Genomic DNA, 20,169 nt, shown 5'->3' with positions numbered 1-20,169 from the left:
GGTTGAATTTGTTACTGCCGGCGATTTGCTGAAAAGTGATCGGTAATCCCTCAATCAATCACCGCCGCCGTCAACGGGGGAATATTCCAGTATGCCGAAACTGCGAACTGCGAACTGCTAACCAACAAAGACTGCGGAATTCTTTTTATCATCATTCGTCCGCATAATGGTCCTCGGCTTCGGGGATTCTCCCAATGTGGCGCATTGTTTACTGTTGTTGGCATTGACATGTCAATACGTAGACATGCCCCGAGCCCTAAAAAATAACGACACTTTACTTATGACCGAACAGTCAGTCATGCCAAACGCGTATTTTGTCGTTCTTCGACCCATCATAATCGCGGCCCAGTAGCTTAATCACAAATAACTATCGACGTGCTTAAAAACACGCTAAGCATTTGAGTGATCACAATGAACAATAATGAACATGCTTAAGATATCGCAGTCATAAGTCAACGCGTGTGTAATCTCTCTAAGTCAACGCTCTTGTCGGTTTGTTTTTGAGTTTACTATAAAAAATAATATAATATATTGCATTTTCAAAATAGTAAGGAGTATCTAATAAGGAAAGAGGGAAAATTAAATGACAATTACTATGGCCACTGCTTTTCTTGACATTTGGCTTGCCAACCGCCGGCTAAATGCAATAAATAGCACGATAAATAATAAATAAAAATAGCAGCTTTGAAATATTTTCCATACTTACACCGGTGAAATTTAAATATGTGATTGTGCAGCAGGATTATACGTCGCGAAACGTAAATATTTTGTTATTTATTAGTAGGTGTTCGCGGATGTTGCATTGTGATCGCGAATACGATAAACAACCATGGTGAGACATTGTTATCACGTCGCTTATTAGCACGTCGATAGTTATTTGTGGTTGAACTACTGGTTGGCATATACAAATAGGCAAGCAAACTATCACGCCGTTTTCCCGTAGAGATAGGCACAGACTATAGATCGCCATATCACACTGTGTTTGCATACAGACCTCGCTTCCCGTACATTAATCGTCTTCTCGTGCACGCGCGTCGATTATTCCTACTTATATATAGATAATCGTTAAAAAAAAACTCGATAATGACAATATTTTAAATCTGTCATATAGAGAAACATCATCTCAAACTCGATAAAATTATTTCAATTTCAGCAGATGGGCCAAAATGTATTACCGAACTGAGAAAAGGTTTTGTTTCTATGTTGAAGGCAACAATTGATCATGAGATACTTGTTTACCATTGCATCATTCTTAAGGAAGACATTTCCAGAAAAAAAATCAACGTTTTGCAATTGGTAATCTAGATTGTCAGCATAATTTTACAATGGCTTAAGCTCTTTATCATCGCCAATTCAAAGAATTTTTTGTTGAAATGAAGAGCGAATGCGCAAATCTTCTACTGCATAGTAAGGTTCGTTGGCTTTCAAGAGGAAACGTTTAAAACGAAAAGAAATTTGACTCCCAAAAGAAATCTAAATTTTTGTACTGCTGATCTTCGGCTCTTTTGACTAATGCGTTTACCGACCACTGGTCTAAGGTTTCTGCTGTACCTTTCTTGTAGTGAGTACTACGTGGTAGCTAAGCGTGCCATTTAGAATCGAAACAAAACTGCCTACTTGTGTCAAGAAAACGTGTAAAATCCTTGCGAATAAACATTGTTCAAAGCACTGTGTGCCTTTTCATTAGTAAATATTTGTTCGCGAGTGATTATCGAAGCTTAAAACAATTAGTATTCATATACCCGTATAAATATTGTTTTTTTTTATAAACGTCAAACTACGCCTGGCGGCGCAATTGCGAAGCTCTTTTTAGCAACAGTGATGAGCTAATAGGAATACGTTTTAAAAATATAATAAACGTGCGTTAATATAATGTTTTTGTATTCCCTTTTTATCTTACAATTGCGATATCGTGTACTTATTTTTGTTTTTTGTTTAATTTTTCTAAAAAATATATATTTTCTCGCTCCGTATAGTTAAGCTAGTTGTAATAAATATTATACAAATAGTGTTATCATATGTTTTAATGTTAAGGATCTAAACCGACAAGCCATATGCGAGTCCTTTAATAAAAATAAATAAATATGTTCATGTAAATAATAAATAAATAAAAATCTTTGAATTCCTGGAAATCCAGTGAAAATAAATAAATGGATCGAAATTATGTGAAATTTAAGGAAATAACCAGATTGGAATCCACCAAAAACGAATATTGAATGTTAACGTTAAAATACAAACTTTTTTATATACCAATAATGAGTATCCTTAATTTTTTGATAGCATATGTATGCCCGTTGAATGCAGCCCTGGTCTAAATAAACAGTACTTAGTAACTATGGGTACGTTTCCGTGTCATAGGGCATGTCTATGTATTATATGTCAATGCTGTCGGCCCACTTCTCTCCGCGAAGAGTGAGCCGGAGCTATACACTTTACGGATCTTCTGTCGCGAGACTCGTGTGTTTCTGATTTATTTGTATATTTATTTTTCCTCATTCTTGTCTTCTCACACGTGCCGGGTGCCGTGCCGGGTGCCGTGCCGGGTGCCGGGATATGGCGGGTTGTTTCTTACGCGGTATATTCCTTTTGTTCGTTACAATGCCTTTTTACGACAATAAAGGCAAATATCGATTTTCGACGTTTTTATGTAACTTTTCGATTTAGAACAATCAGTGTTGTATAATATGTATGTATATCATATGGTACGTTTGTGTGAATGGGAATATACGAGTACATATACATGCCAAACAATTTTTATTATATTGATGTTTTTTGTACATCGCAAATTTTTTTGGTCATTTTCGACGCGTTTTTCCTTTCCAGGTAGTAAAAATGTAAAATATGGCGAATTTCTTCCTTTGAGACCTCCATACTCGACGCACGATAGTTCACGACTGAATCGACCAAGCGCAATACTGTCAAAGAAGCATTTGTAGTACACACTTACACCTATCGTACGTATCGTATGATCCGATGTGACCAATAATGAACGAGATATACTTAGTTGAAAAAAGGGTGCGAAATACGAAATTACTTTTTCCCCAACTTAATATTACAGTAGAGTAATTAAATTATTTAGTCATTTTGTTGCGTTATTTTATGTCTTTATTTAAAAAAAAATATATACAAATCTCACAAATCGCCGTAAACCAACATATACAGACACAATTATTTATAACTCTTCAAATCATCAAATTGCCCATAGACATTCCATTCTATGACTTATAGGTTAATTATTAATGTTCCACTAGCTGATAATAATTTTAAAAACGAGCTTAAAACAGTAAAACAAATTGCTAATAATAATAGATATAATAAGAACTTCACTGATAAAATATTAAAATAAAAACGCAAACTTATAAACAAATATTTATATTCTTCTCCCACAAAAATAAAGCTAACCCACCTAAACAATACAAGCGAATTCTTTTTATAAATTACCATTTTTCTAAACAATTATCTAATTTCATTAATGTTAGTAAATATTAGTATTCTACCGACTTTTCATGTCTGATGTAACTGTCGAGTTTTTAAAACTTTGTAAAAAAATATCGAGATTGCAAAAAAAATACTTGGCTAGTTTTCCTTGTATGCTCACAATATATTTATATGTCTTAATGTGGTTAAATTGTCTTATTGTCACTGGAAATGTTTCCAATTACTAATAACCTATAGTTTTTTTGTTAATCTTTATCTCGCTTAATTTATTTCAATTTTATTTATTTATCAATATACACGGCACGTAGTGCCTTTTACTTTACAAAAAATACATATTGTGTAGAAATAAACCCTTCAAATAATATACAGTAGATAAACGAGGAAAAAAAAACATAAAAAGTTTATATGTAAATATTATAACACAATGGTTTCATTCAATGAACACATTCAAATAATTAAACATACTTAAATAATATTCATCTGTTTTATTGTATACCAGTCACAGTGAAAAAAACATTTGACAGAAACTTATTTAGTGCAGAATAAGGACGCTGTTGTCCTTGCGAAGATTCTTCCTTAATAAAAAGCATTTAAGTCCAGTAAAAATAATTTCGAAGAATTCGCATTTTCTCCACGACATTGTAAACTTAAGTTTTGTAATCCGCGAATCGATTAGAATTTTTTAACTTAGGAAAGTGATGGAACAATATCACACTTCTGAAATCGCAAATGTCACTAGTTTAAAACTTTTTTGCGGAAGGTTGAATATTTTATAAAAATGAGTGTTAGCAATGCCGCGCCATGGTCTCACGTCCTCCTCTAATCGCGGCCCGATCCCGTCTCGGCGCGCCGCGCTCCCTCGCGGCGCGCCTGGCCCGCGGCCAAATAGGGGAGGCGGCGAGCCCCCGACACGGATTTCCACATTCGGAATTATTATTGTTTGTTATCGCGACTGTGCCAGTGTGTGAGGCTCCTGACTGTCTGAGAAGCGTCAGCCATGTGCCCTGGAATCAGGATTTTTATGCTGATCCTTAGAAGGTATATAAATCATACGAAAATACACATTCAGAATGCGGACATATATTTTTATCATTTTCGTTTAACGGAACAATATAAATCTTTTGAACGCAACGAATTGTTAGCCAGAAAACGTCATTTTGGTTTGACTTTATTTTGAAAACTTATTTTTGGATTCCACTATATGTATTTCAATATTCGTATTTTTTATTACTACTACTACTACTACCATCACGCCATTTCCCCGTAGGGGTAGGCAGAGAGAATGGACCCCCACACACGTCTATCCTGGCATACATTCCTAGCTTCTACCATATTCATACATGCCCTTCGGTTCTGGCTGCTTTTGACACGACCAGAATTGAGATTTTGGTTTATCTAATCATGCCACGTCTTCCTTGGTCGTCTTTGTCTCACGTTACCGTTCATTTTCGCCATATATACTTGTTTTACCATTATTTCGTCGTCCATTCGTTCTACGTGACCAACCTATCTCAGAAACCCTTTCATAATCTTATCAATTATACTTGACTCAGATTTAAACTCTCGCCTGATTTCATCATTCGTAACTCTGTCATACATTATTTTCCCACACATTCGTCTAAGCGATCGCATTTCAACCGCGTTCACTCGGCTTTCATCCTGCCTCTGCCAGTTCCATGTTTCACTTCCATACATAAGTGTTAGGACTAAAACTTTGCTGTGCACTGCCAGTTTAGCTTCGCTTGACATTGATTGGCTTCGTTTAGTTTATTTTTTACACTAGTAGAAACATTTGTTTGCATTACAACAGGCCAGGAGGCCCAATTACCAACCGAACCCGGAACCTTCCGTGCGTGAATCATGCGTCTTTAAGACTACATAAAGATATATAGATTCAATTAGTTCTTGAAATTTGTTTTCCTTTCAAGTAGGTATAAATCGAACTCTTTAACGGTATGTCGCGACGTGAAATTTAGAACCAACATTTTAAGTGCCATTTCTAGACCAACTGCGCTGTTTAGGATTAACAAAAAAATCCGGCCTTCCTAGGTAAAGTCTAATTTTTCAACGGTATGTCGTAGCGACGTGAAACTCATAAGCAATATTTGAAATGTCATTTCAAAGTCTACTGTGTTGTTTTCAAGCCTGCAGATCAACAGTTTTGCATTTCTGAAATAACTCCGTGTGCGACGTCAGAGGTTATCTTCCGCTTATTCTCGATCAGTTCTGCCCATTGGTCAATTGACGGCAAGCAAACCAGAAATCTTCCATAACTCTCTTATCATTGGTTGATTCATATAAACTAGTGACGTCGTTCAAAGTAGTTTAGATATTTTTTTCGTACATTTTTAAGAAACTTTGTCGCACAATTTAATGCTTCAATTTTTACCGCACGCAAGAAAATATTTATTGTATCTAATTTCCTGTAGGGCTGAAGTAACTCATTGTAGGTAAAAAATATTTTCATCGCCATCATTCCCTTTCCGCACCTAATGGTGCATAGGGAACTGCATCGGTACACCAATCGCAGCGTATCTGGACCATTTTTGTAACATGAAGGTAAGATAATTAGTCTTACGCTTAAGGTACCAGTCCAGGGACTATGAAATATTCTAGTGTGAAAACACCCTTTTAAATAAATATTTCATATCAACCGTGTCGGGAATCGAACCCGCGACCTCTTGCATGGCATGCTAACGCGCTAACCATTACACCACGAGGCCGAAAAAAATATTTTACCTCATTGAAAACCTATTTGAATAAATTTATGAATTGTGTTCCACAAATAAGGCGTATATTTTTATTTTTGCTCTCCTGTAAAAATATTTTTTTGTTGATGAGCCCGTTTTTACCGTGCATCCTTCAATTTGTGTCTTATGTATCGTAAAAAAACAATCGTAAAACTTTCAACAAACAGCATAGTTACTATGTACTATGCCAGTTGATTCCAGTATTGGCAAAAGCGAGAATGTTTTATATCTGCCAGTACTGATACTGATAAACTTGTTTTGTTTTTAAAGCCTTGTGTTCGCTTCCAAAACCGATAAAAATATACTATAGAGTAGCGTGACAAAATTCTCCACAAGGTAATCGGAATAAACAAGAAAAATAAAGCTACCAATGACTTACGTAGTTTGATGTTATTTATACCTAGAGCTTGTATACTTCAAGTATGTGAAAACTAAGTTTAATGCAGAGCAAATTAATTTAAAAAAAATTGCAAGTAGGTAATGATTGAACTGTTTTTGAATATTAATAAACGTGTTTGTGTTACATTCACAAGGAAAAGAAAAATTCTTAATTTTGATTAGAAACTAAACAATAATGTACTAATGAGAAAGCACGAAATTAAAGATCTTGGGATTGGTTTAGACTCAAAACTACTTTTTAATTCGCATATCGATAAAATTACCTACAAAGCATTGAGCACGTTAGGTTTCATAATTCGAATGAGTAAACATTTTGATAATCGAAAGGCCCAAATTTCATTATATTATACGTTTGTCAGAAGCCATTTGGAATACGCCTCTCAGATATAGAATCCCCATATATATTACAAGAATAGAAAATATTCAAAACAAATTTATAAAGTACCTAAAATACAAAACCGGTATTTCTTATGTATCAACTCTCACTGCCTCCACCTACCATGGAATCACTTCTCTACAATACCGCAGAGTGTGTGCGGACCAACTACTGCTTCACAAAATTATGACAGGAATAGTTGACTGTACAGAACTAATTAGTTTAATAACAATACATGTGCCAGCCAGGATTTGTAGACGGTACCACCTGTTTCATGTACCAATAATTAAAACATCGTATGTTAAAAATGCTTTTTTTTCGTAGGAGTTTTTCAGTGTACAATACAAAATTTAAAGATATAGATTACATAAACATCACTCTGTCAGATTTAAAATTCACACTAAAAATGCATTATGTAACTTAGTAGACATTATAATAATAAATATGTACATCTCCCTTCCCCCCCTTATCTTCTCTTCAAGCATCCTTGTCCTAATCCCGCCCAATTTACAATAACATACTGTTCTTAAAAAAATATTTAAAAATTCTTTGATTATTGAAAAATATTTACGAGTACATGAAAATAACATTTTTATATGTAAAAACTTAAATGTATTTATTTAATATGTAATATATTTTCTTTACTAACTTTGTATACTATGTGGAAATCTGTTATTAGTTCTGAGTTTATACACTATATCTGTTTGTTTACTATAAATATGTATGTAGAACTGTTGATTTCCCAAATAAAATAAAATAATATATTAAAACCTCGAATCTGCTCAAAAATCAATAATTAAAACGGTTTTCGGGATGTGGAGGGTTGTGAAGGTATGTGTATTTTTTTTAAATACAGAAATAAAAGACGAGGGATACTTTAATCCACAAATTTGGAATATCCAGTGACCGGTTTCATCGCTCAATGTAATCAGAAAGATTTTATAAATTTATTTTACGATTCTAATACGTAATACTAAAAAAAATATGTAAAAACACTGGGTACAACCTGTTTTAAGGCAGACATTTTTATGCAAAATAAACAATAACATTACTACTTAATTTATTGTACAGTTATACAATATTAATTTATACCATTTATTATTTAAGACTGTTTTTGAGTAAATTTTCCGATTTTTCTCGACCTAAACCCAGTAACCGTTTAAAAAAATATATTTCATTGAATCCGGGTCGTGGTTTTGCAATGTTCGGGTAACATATTGAATATTTTGGGCCCCAGAAACCTGACATTTCTTTGCCCGAATTCAGAGTTTGCGGTAGACCCCATGGCCCATCCTCTAGTTTGACTTCTGGTAGTGTGGGAGTGTTCCTTTTCGGATTTTGTAGAGTAATTTGCTTTCACAAACATTATTATTCTAAAAATATGTAATTTCCTTATGTCTAAGATCTCGAATTCCTCAAATAACTTGACGCTGGGGTACCTGAAGAACTTTTTCAAAATTATTTTAATTATTGATTTTTGAGCAGATTCGAGAGGTTTTAATATTTTATTTTATTTTATTTGGGAAATCAACAGTTCTACATACATATTTATAGTAAACAAACTCAGAACTAATAACAGATTTCCACAAAGTATACCGTGGGTCTATCTAAATATCAGTTTTCCTCATATATAAAAGCTATGTTTTTTTTTGTTAATAAACGAGTTACTCTTTTAACATTTTCAATTCCATAAATTACGATTTCAATTTATTGAATTATTTAACTCTAGTACTTTCACTGTGAGTTTGAAAAATTATATGGATGGCCTTTGTCGGATATTGCCATTCTTTCTCAGGACTATATTGCAAACGCGAACGGTAAAATTCTTCCGTTTGCATTGGACATTTTTTTTTCCATATCGAGTTTGACAATTCGCCATGACAATTTACAAAGATAATGAATATCGAAACATGCTAGTTTTCGGTATTATTGTATTCGTCTTCACTTAGCATGTTTGTTCCCAAATCTATTTCACTCGTATGTATGTAGCCGCTCTGCCAAATCGAGCGAACCGAACCTGCACTGGAAATTTTAATAAAATAATAACTTTAATAATATAGAATCACGCCATTTTCCCATTAGTGTATTTGCTCAGCTTAATGCTATACTTGTACATATTTCGGTCTCCCGTAGCGATGGCCCCACACACGAAGGTACGCAGCTATTAATAATGATGAAAAGTTGATACTGGGTATAAATAGTTCCTCGCACGTAGGGGGAGCTCCACCGAAATAGAGGCTGACAATAATTCATCATAACTCGACTTTTCGGTCTTATCGTCATGTAGATTGAGGCACATTATCGTCGCAGCCGTTTTCTGGGCTGAAATTCATTGGGAATTCGCGTGGTATGGTCCTTTTTAAAAATACACAGTATATGATAGTGTTTTCAAAAAAATAAATGCATCCCCAGAGTAATAACCCGCTGCCGCTATAGAGCCGCCCATACGGGTATAAATAGTTATAGGATCAATCGGGTAGTTAGAAGTTAGCTATAGTTTACAACGTTTATAACAACGGGCCTTTAGGGCCGCTTACATATGGACAAAAAGTATTCTAGGATCAATCACGAAGTTAGCTATAGTTTACAGAAAAACGATGGGCCTTTTGGACCCATGGGTGAGCGGTGGTTTGATCTTGTGAATAATTTATTTATTTATATATACGCCCAATGGGCATTTTCAAGGACACATTTATACATAGAAATTTATTATAAAAGGAAGTAGAAAAACACAATGGTGTATAGTGGACTCGGTGGGAGTGGAAGCGGGAGAGAGGTGACTAAAAATTAATTTGATTCAGTGATCGTTTGAAAAAAGACAACTTGTTATCGAAGAAATCAAGACTGGTATGTTTGTTGGCAGACCTGAGAATTCTGTGAACAGGGGGATGAAAACCATAGTTAGTTCTATGGTTATCGGTATGAAATAGTAAGTTTTGTCTGAGGTTTCAGTTGGGATATTTAATTTTATTGAGCTCAGTAGTTCAGGAATGAAGCAATAAGAGAACGGACGCAGCAAACTACGGTGACAACTGTCGCCGAGCGGAGGCGATACGGTCGGCTAGGCCATGTACTGCGGACGCCTCCTCGCGGACGCAAAGGAGTTGGCAGCCGATAGAGATGCATGGAGGCTTTTTGTGAATGCCGTATGCTCCAACCAGGGAGCGGATATGGAATGATGATGGTATACAAATATTTAATAACATTTAGTAAAATGTTTGACCGCAAATTAATTGCTTTAAATATTTTTTATTTAATTATTAGTTTATACATTTTTACAAAAATGACACAAAAAACACTCTGGCAAATTCTGCTTGTACTAGGAGTAGGCTCAGCATATGAAGGGTCGGCAAGCCAGAAATATTAAAATGCCTAATGTTGCAATCGGTTCCTATATGGGCAAATGCCTGTTCTAAGAAACCAATTTGTTGCGGCAAATATGGTTTTCGAATATGTTTCCTATAAACAAAAATAATATTGAAGAAATAGAAAAACAGTTATAGCCCAAAATGAAGAAAAAAAAAGAAACAAAAAACAGTTTACGTTAAATGTAAAAATATATAAATATATATTCATACACGCATACATACTATATACATACATACATATACATACACACATATATACACACATACATACATATATATGCACATACAAAAATGCAATAAATTTATAAATGATTCAATGGGATAGCATAATATTTAGATTACTCTCCTAAATAAATTCTCAGATTCCTTACTTCCAATGCCTGTCAACCAAATTGTTATTTTGTCTAAATATTAATGTGTTTATAGCTGAAACAATACACGATGTACTTTGATTGTGTTTCAAAATACGAAGATGAATAATAATGTAATTGTGTCATGAAGTCCATAAAGGGACGTGCGACGCATCGTGTGTTGACTGCCTACTATATTATTACAATCGCCGTCACAAATCGTTAGTTGTGTTCTCAAAAGCGCTACAGAGCACAGAGCGGCAATTTCGTGACTCGAGACGTCCAGTCTCGACCTCTCCGGAGAACGTGTGGCAGAACGATGTCGAGATGCGCGCACCGCGTAAGGCTGACACTGCTGGCACGATGGACACAATCAGGAAATGGACAGCGAAAGAACGGCTGAAAGGTTCGGCAATCTCGCGGTGCACCGGTTAAGAAGCACTGTAGCTCAATCGCAAATAACTACCGAGGTTCTAATAAACGACGTGATAACGATTTCTCACCATGGTTGTTTATCGTATTCGCGATCACAATGCAATATCCGCAAACACCGAATATTAAATGTCAACATATTTACGTTTCGCGACGTATAATCCTGCTGCGCAATCACATATTTGAATTTCACCGGTGTACTTACTATTTTGCAAATGCAATATATTGTATTATTTTTTATAGTACACGCCGATTTTTCGCCGATGAACTGTATTTATTTACGAGAAAAACAAAAAACAAACCGACTCGAGCGTTGACTTAGAGATTACACACGCGTTGACTTATGACTGCGATAACTTAAGCATGTCCATTATAGTTCACTGTGATTGAGCTACTGGTGTAGAGTGTAGTGACCAGTGATTGACCGAAACAAGATTTCCAGCCGAAACCGGAACCGAATTTCGGCTTTTGTTCTAGTTTAAGCCGAAACCGAAATACTTCACTTCACAACGCCCAAAATTAGGCGTTTTTATTGTTAAACCTTACAAGTTCATTACTAAATATTAGTTTTCAATAATAATACATATATATATATATATATTTTTTTAAATGTTATTCAAAATTGTTTTCTTAGTTTTTTTAAAACTGGTTCAAAGTATTTCAAATACCAAATTATCTTTTTTTATCGATAATTCTATAACTGGTAATATTTTATTCTTTTGTATAGTTTATATTTCTTAGACTTTCTTAATTAATAATATTGTTTTAAACGCTCTGTATTACTTAAATTAAGCTTACATGTATGTATATTTAATTGTATTTGTAACTAATATGTAAAAGGCACTAAGTGCCGTTTATTTCAATAAAATAAATATAAAAAAAATAAAAAAATAAGTGTTAAATAGAATACACATTGAAATAAAAGGCATACATTTAACGAGTAAATTAGTTTATTATTTGCGGTTTTTCATGTTCGTTGTTATGCTTATATAACTTACACGCAACAGTTCGTCATTGTTCGTTTTAGGAACTTTAACTTATTAACTAAGAAGGAACAAAAATGTAAATATGCAAGATCGTAGAACTTACGAGAACTTAAAGAGTCGCGAGCAGCGTTGCCAACCTCCACCATGCCAAAATCGGCAGATACAGAAAAATAAATCGGTAGATTTTGGTAGATTCATTGTCCTATTGGCGAGGGGGGGGGGGGTGAGGGAAGGGGGGTTGTATTAAAATTTCCATACCATTTTTCAATGCAAAATTTCGCTAAACATGCAAGTGGACTGTTTTAAAATCAAACCAAAAGGCGGCCCCCTTGGATTGATGGCTGAGAAGCTTGCGGTGCGGAGAGTTCCGGATTCGTATTCCAGTGAGATTACAATAATTTGAGTAATTTTTATGTTAATCGTAATTCTAAGCTTTATGATAAAATAATAACTAATCGCTGAAATAGGTTACTAAATTTGGCAGAAAATAGTTACGGGGGACAAAAACGTTTCATTATTATTAAGTGATCTTCTGACATTCAATTTAATAAAATAGAAACTATGAAATTATAAAGAGAAATGATATAATTTTAATTCATTGACTTTAAAAATAACCGGGAATCACAATTTACGAACACTTACCAATCAACGTATGTATTATGTGCGACCGAAGGAAAAGTAGTATGTATTCATAATAATAAACAGATGGCAGAAAAGGTAGCTTTATGAGCGCACAGAAAGAAGCGAGTATTTTGTTTATTCGTTTATAAGTGGATTGACAATATTGGGGACGAATAAATAGTTTTTAAAAAATCTACGGGAAAAAATGGAAATGTTTAAAAATCGGTAGAATTTCGATCAAATTCGGTAGATCGGTAGATTTCACCCAAAATCGGTAAGGTCGACGCAACCCGGCTGAGCCGAAGATTTGGCCAATTTTTGTCCGAAACCGAAACCGCGGCCGAACTCGTTTCATTGGCTAAAACTGGCCAAAACAGTGTCTATATTGACAGGACGGGAGTGAGTCACGACTTTTCGGGGATTTCTAAGAACCGGTGCGTAAGTAAAGCGGAGGGCAGAGTCGTCCCCCTGTGGAACGCCACGCGACTCTACTTATCCTTTTCAAATCAACTGTTCCCAGGGAAATCTTGCGGGGCCTTTGTTGATACGCTTGCTAGTGTTGTGCAGTTAGGGTAAAATTTGATATATTTTGAAAGGGACATTTTTTTATTCAAAATTTTATTCGTGCACCGACGGGCTTGTTGCCAAACGCCAACTTTTTCCAAGTCACTAAACAAATAGTGTCAAATTTTTATTCTTACGTCCTCAGGCGGATGAAGAATAAAAAAATCCCGAATAAGGTAATCGAGGGAAGATAAGTTCGCCCCGTTGTGTAGTGGTTGGCGCGTTCGCCTACGATTCTCGAGGTCCTGACTTCAATTCCCGAAAGGGAGGGGTGTGAAATACATATTATTTTGAAAGTGGTTTAAACTGCACTCTTTCATTTTTTCTAGACTGGCATCTGAAGCGTAAGACTGATCACCTTACCTACATGTATTAAATGATCTAACTACAACCATTTCGGCGAATCGATCATGCCCAATCAATTTTATCCCAATCAGTGAGGAATTCACTTCTCTCTTTTCTCGATTCAATGAAGTGCATATTATGTACTTCTGGATTACCCTTTTTTCAGCACAAAGATGCTAATGCTACTATTACAGAGAGGGTTCCCTCGGGCAGCTTTTTCTCGTTCGGCAACGAGCCACTTTTTCGTGTATGTGGGCACTGCCAAGGAGATTAAAGTTAGGGTTTCCTAAGACAGCGGTGCCCGTATCTTAACGGCCGTAGTGAACGGTGATGCGGTGGATAGCCGTCGTAACGGTGACTAGAGAGTGGTTTCCTAGAAAAACGGTATTGACAACGTTTATTAACACCGTTTTCCTAGAAAACCACTCTCTAGTCACCGTTACGACGGCTGTCCACCGCATCACCGTTCACTACGGCCGTTAAGATACGGACACCGCTGTCCTAGGAAACCCTAGCTTTATGTCCTCGGGTGCGGTGTGCAGCGAGCGAGCTGCTACAATGCACTTGGTTCACAAATGCAGTGCCCATTCCACAAGGATGGGTCAAGGGAAGGATGGGAAAGAAAGATAATCGGAAAGGAATAATATCGGCTGTTTTGTACTAAACACACCCCACATTTACATGATCTAGTCCCCACATCGATCTCCAGTGGCTTACGGCTTTTCTCAAAACTCTAGAAACATTTACGTGGAAATAATTGTATGGATGACATCGAGGTCATGTGCTGAATAGATTAGTGGTTGGCAGGGGCGAGACAAATGCCGGCGGCCTCCGTGGTGTAGTGGCTAAGAATCACACGGAAGGTTCCGGATTCGATTCCCGGTGAGAACATAAAAATAAAATGTGATTTTTCTCAAGCCTGGGTGTTTCTGCTCTAATTTACCACTGCGATTAGGCCTGCCGGCCTGTCGTGGTGGTGAAATGTTAGAGCATCGCTGGAAGAAGCGCATGGAAGCCCAGGGGTACAATAATATAGGCCAGGGGCGGAGGATATCGATCGATCCTCGTAAATCGGGAAAAGGCATTTAAATCTTGGAATGCGCATTAATTGTAGTATGTACTTATGCGAGAATCTCTCGGTGTAGTCGGGTAGCAAACCCATTTGCTTAATTCAATGTGCCGCGAAATATGATAAAGGCACAGTGGTAATTAAGGTCAGTTCACGCGGCAGGTGTCCGGAGGTGAGCGCCTAATGGGCGGAACAATGTGAACGCGTGGCCGCTAACGAATCGGCTGACCTGACACATGACACACGGCACGGCACGACACGACCTGTCGCCCCGTGACGGACTGCCCACGTTATAATGTTATTATTTGAGATATTGTTCTAGTCAGACAGATGCAATATGTCGCGGTCTGTCTTACTGCCTTACCGCTCATTGTCTTGTCGGCCGTGGGTGTGGTCCTTAAGTTTTATTACGTATTTGTACAATTATGGATGTAAAATTACGTAATTTTACCAAAAAGCGCGGTAAAATACCGGATTTACGGTATTTTACGGTAATTTTCGGTTAAAAACGAATATGACGTACTATTTTTTATTTTTCGAGGATATAACAAATACGAGTAACTTTGTTTTAGAACACGTTACATGACAGTGAAAACCAGGTTTAGATCCATCGGGTGGTCGTCGAGATTTATTTTAAGTATGGGATGTTCAAGGTCATTCGGTATGTACTTTTTAAACTTTTTTTTTATAAAAAAAGGTTATTATGCTTTGGAACATAACAAGATCGGTGGACATAGGGTCTTTAGTAAAACCTTAAGTTTGCAACCTTGAACGACCACCGCTCATGCCGCGATTTAAAAAAAATGGCGCTTAAAATCAGTTTTTGTGTAAAATTACGTCCTTGTAAATTTTATAGAAAAAAAATATACGAACGTCTGAGAAAATAAAATTTACCTAAAAATCGTAATTTTTTTTTTCGTAGGACCAATATTTTCCAAGATACACGTTTGAACATCAAATAGAGTTTATCAAAATAGCGGAAAAGCGGTATTTGCACTAACTTTTTACTAATTATTTGATAGTTCACCAACCTAAAGTCATCATCATCGTCATCATTCCATGTCCGCCACCTAGTTGGAGCATATGATGTTCACTAATAATGGTCGGCTGCCAGCTCCTGTGCATCCTCACGAGTCAGGTTCGCATCTCGTAGTTCTGACGTAAACTATCAACTAAATTAGCAGCGGACGTTCAGGACGTCGAGAACCTGATGCCTTGTAAAGCATGTAATATAAAATTATTTTTATACCATAATTTACACTGTTTGAAGTATTTGTATTACCTACCACCTGTATAATTGTAAATTTCAATACTTTTATCAGAGTGGTTGTAAAATTATGTAATTTTACCAAAAGGCGCGGTAAAACTATCAACTCAACTATCTTTTACTATATAAATAAAAGACGAGTGATACTTTAATCCACAAATTTGGAATATCCAGTGATCAGTTTCATCGCTTTCGCGACATCTTCGAGACTGGTATCTTTATTAAGGAGTTCCATGTATTTATACAAAACAGAGGAGATGGATGGGACACTAAAAATAAAATAAAATACTTAACTTAAATAACTTGGTGTCCCATCCTTCGTGAGTGTGGTTGTGGAAAAATAAAATACTGAAACTCATTAAAATAGCATTATATCAACTCATTAGTTAACCCGAATTTTTTTTGATAATGATCCTTAAGATAAAAATAACTTTATTTAATTAACTCTCATATAACTTTGAATTATCTATCGTTACCTCTGTTTTGTATAAATACATTGAACTCCTTAATAAAGATACCAGTTTCGAAGATGCCGCGAAAGCGATGAAACCGGTCACTGGATATTCCAAAGTTGTGGATTAAAGTATCACTCGTCTTTTATTTATATAATAAATTACAATGAACTTCCATCAATAATTTTCACTTACAAACTTAAATGTTTCAACTATCTTTGATTATAAATAAAATAACAGTTAAACTGAAGCGGTTGTGTTTGTGTTATAAATTAAATAATAAAAGGAATGCTTTTTTTTTGCAGCCGCTCCTCTGACTTCTTTGTCTGTAGATTTTTCGTAAACAAAAATCTATAAATCTGATGACCGATACAAACAGTTTCTGCTATTGAAATCCTCAATTTTTTAGTTTGTTAAAATAACTTTATGTATCACTCCAATCTCCTATATTATATTTCATGACATCCATAAAAGAGTCAAACAGGGATGTGTGATGTCACCATGGCTGCTCAACGTGTATATCGATAACTGCATGAAAGAACTGAAAGGCTTGAGAATGGGAGCAAAATTGGGTGATTTAACTGTCAACTGTCTTTTGTATGCTGATGATGCCGTGCTCCTTGCTAACAATAAAGAGGAACTGCAATTCTTGGTAACAAAAGTCTACGATGTATGAGAGGGAAGCGATTTGCTGATTTTTGAAAGAAACGAAAGTATGACTAAATGTGAAATCACTGTGAATAGGATTATACTAAAACAGGAATTTGTGTATCTGGGAAGTATGTTTCCTAGGGACGGAACGACTGAGAAAGACATTGAAAGGATGGTGAGTGCCGGGAACAGAGTAAATGATCAACCTTGGCAAATAAACGTTTGTCGCAAGGGGCAAAATTAGCAGTTCACAATGAAGTCCCGGTTCCGGCTCTGATGTATGGACTTGGAAAACAGGGATGAAAGTAGGTCGAGTGCTGTCGAAATGCGATCTCTCGTGCGAATGTGTGGTAAAACTACTTACGATAGATGCACAAATGTCGGGATCCGTACGTTATGTAAGGCTGAGCTAGGGCATTATCGATAAAATCGAGAAAGGAGCTCTGCGCCGGTTTGGACATGTAGAGCGAATGAACAGCGAAAGATCAGCTAAAAATATTTACAATGCGAATGTTGATGGATGCAGAAATAGAGGTAAACATGGTATGACTAAATCCAATAAAAACTAACTTGAAGATTGACGTGCTAGAAGTCGGAATAATCGGCGCACGTGCATGAGAAGATGTACGAATGTAGAGGAAGCTAGGAAGCCAGGAAGCGAGATCTGTATGCAAAGATAGAGTGATGTGGCGTTCTATCCTCTCTGCCTACCCTTACGGGGAAACGGCGTGATGGTTTGCTGTTGTTGAACTCTCTTATGTGCGCCCAAATTGGGATAAGGAACTACATCTAAAAACAGTTACGGCTTTACTTTACGGTTACCAGTTACACATTGCACTCGAACGAATAATATTCAGTATTTATCCGTTTAAAATTGAATAAACAAATTTCTGGATCTCTGCTTCTGCAGAGTCGGGTAGTGACTCTGGCAACAGGTGGCTCTACGTGACCAGACTGTCGATGGCTCTCATTATGGTTGCCAGTGATTGTATTCTGCCACAGTGTAGCGCAAACAGCACACTCGACATTCGTCACTCGACCAGTCCTAATGACCATGACTCACTATTGTCACCATCCAATCGCCGCCAATTTATCGGGCGGAGTAATCACGTCTCCGTCACCTGCTTTGTTTCTCCGGAGCAGCGGTTCCTAAAAGGTGTTCCGCGGAACCCCAGGGTTCCGTTTTTTTCTCAAGCAACTTCACCTTACAGTTAAATGCTCTAATTTTTACCGCGTGTGAGAAATTTTTTTTTCATATCCAATTTCCAGTATCACCGAACTTCTTCATTTCTTTTTGAAAAAACCCAATAGCTCGGATCGTAATTTTTTAATTTTTAAAAAATATTTTTTTTAAATTATTTTTTTGTTTATTTTATTAATTTTTCTCGCCCATATGGCTTTTACATACATGGATGTTATATAAAACATGAGTATATAAACAACATACAATTTTAAAAATACGATATAAATCAATAAAAGAGTTTTGTATAGAATATCCAGTATGGTTCAGTTTTGGTTTCGCAATTTTACTTTTTTTAACCTAGCCGGACCGAAGGGGGGTATTCGAATCCCCCATAGACCGATTTGGTCAATTTCACTTTATTTACAAAAGTATTCGGAAAACTAACAAAAATGAATGAAATACACGAATGAGTGTAATAATAATGAATGAAATATGTGTACGCGGAAACATGAATAAATTCGAGCACGGTCATAAACACTTCCAACGTTTTATTCCCCTGATGCCATATACAAGTAGGCGGTGGGGTCGTTCGGTCCCCCCTTTCGGATCATGTGTAATTTTTAAACAAATTATCTACCTGTATCAGGGCTTCGATTACAATGGGAAGTTAACAGAGTTATCTTCGACTGCATATAAAGAAAAACCGATATTTGTGCACGAAAATTAGTATATTTGCACGAACATTTAGAGTATCTTCATCGGTAACCTATAATTGAACATGTATAAAAGAAAAAAATGTATGCATATTCTGCTTTTCATACAGAAAACTTAATTTTACTTTGCAGATAAAATTGAAGATAAATGTTAACTTCCTATTGTAATTGGGGCCCTGAAGAGTATTAACACCTCGAGAGACTAAAACAAATCGTTCCTTCTGCTGTCTGGGGTGCTATTCTGAACCACTCTCGTGGCGCGAGAAAACAGTTTTTCTCGTATATTTTGTATGTAAATACACGAGATAATACGGCCACGAGAGCGTTTGGAATATCAACTCTGGTCTGGTAGACTGACAATCTATTTCTTAATCCGAGATTTGGATTTTTCCTCGAAATTTTCCCACTTTCTTTTGTTATCACTCAACACTTACTATTTATTTGTTCTAGATCCTTTTTATAGCCCCATTAATGTCAAAATCACCTCGGCGCTGTAAAATAAACATCCCAACACGTCATGCAGCTACAGAGCGCATAGGCGTATGGGCACTTGCAACACCAGGTGCCATATCTGCTAATGCAGCAACGCAACACGTAACCAGCAGCTATACGACTAAATTCGGACTCTCTTCGTCCAGCGCTGGTTTCGGTTGTCCCAAAACGTAAATCAAGTTCATATATCACGGTTAGGTTAGTTTATTTTATGCTATCGCTGCGTTGGTAGGCCTGGCATCTGGTATTGCAAGTGCTCATAGGGGGTTGGTATTCTAGCTCCCCATTTATAATTATGTTCAATTTCAATATGTAATTACGTAAGAGCTTATTTTATTTATTATGGTTCACTACACGACATTAGTATAATAATCACAATTTCAATTATACGTGAAAACAACGTGCGCAAATAAGTTTTTAAAAAGGTTAAATATATATTTTTCAATTGACTAGCTTAATGAGGAAGTTCAGTGGTTTTAAAATATTTTTTAATTTGCCAATTTTTTTTTTCATTTTTTATATATCACAATATTAGCGTTGTCCCGCAGCTGCAGAGCGCATGGGAGGTTGAAAATCTAGACCCTATTTATAGATGAACTGTAAGTTAATTCAATTTACAAAATATGGAAGCCAAAAGTCTCGTGTGGCTACAAAGCGCATAGATGAATAGAATTCTAGCGACTTAAAAATCATTTTAAAAAGTTTACAAAACA

The 20,169-nt window shown here is 36.1% G+C and overlaps 1 protein-coding gene across 10 annotated transcripts in view; it reads left to right on the top strand.

Annotated features, from left to right (window-relative positions):
* siz (Brefeldin-resistant Arf-GEF family protein schizo) overlaps window positions 1-20,169 on the top strand; it is a 247,742-nt gene that overhangs the window by 181,741 nt on the left and 45,832 nt on the right. The window lies entirely within an intron of this gene.

Source organism: Micrasema longulum, unplaced genomic scaffold (genome assembly GCF_059751315.1).
Source record: "Micrasema longulum isolate JH-2025_06_02 unplaced genomic scaffold, ASM5975131v1 h1tg000114l, whole genome shotgun sequence".
NCBI classification, from domain to species: domain Eukaryota; kingdom Metazoa; phylum Arthropoda; class Insecta; order Trichoptera; family Brachycentridae; genus Micrasema; species Micrasema longulum.
Note: the sequence above shows the minus strand (reverse complement) of the source record. Positions and strands in the feature narration are given on the sequence as shown.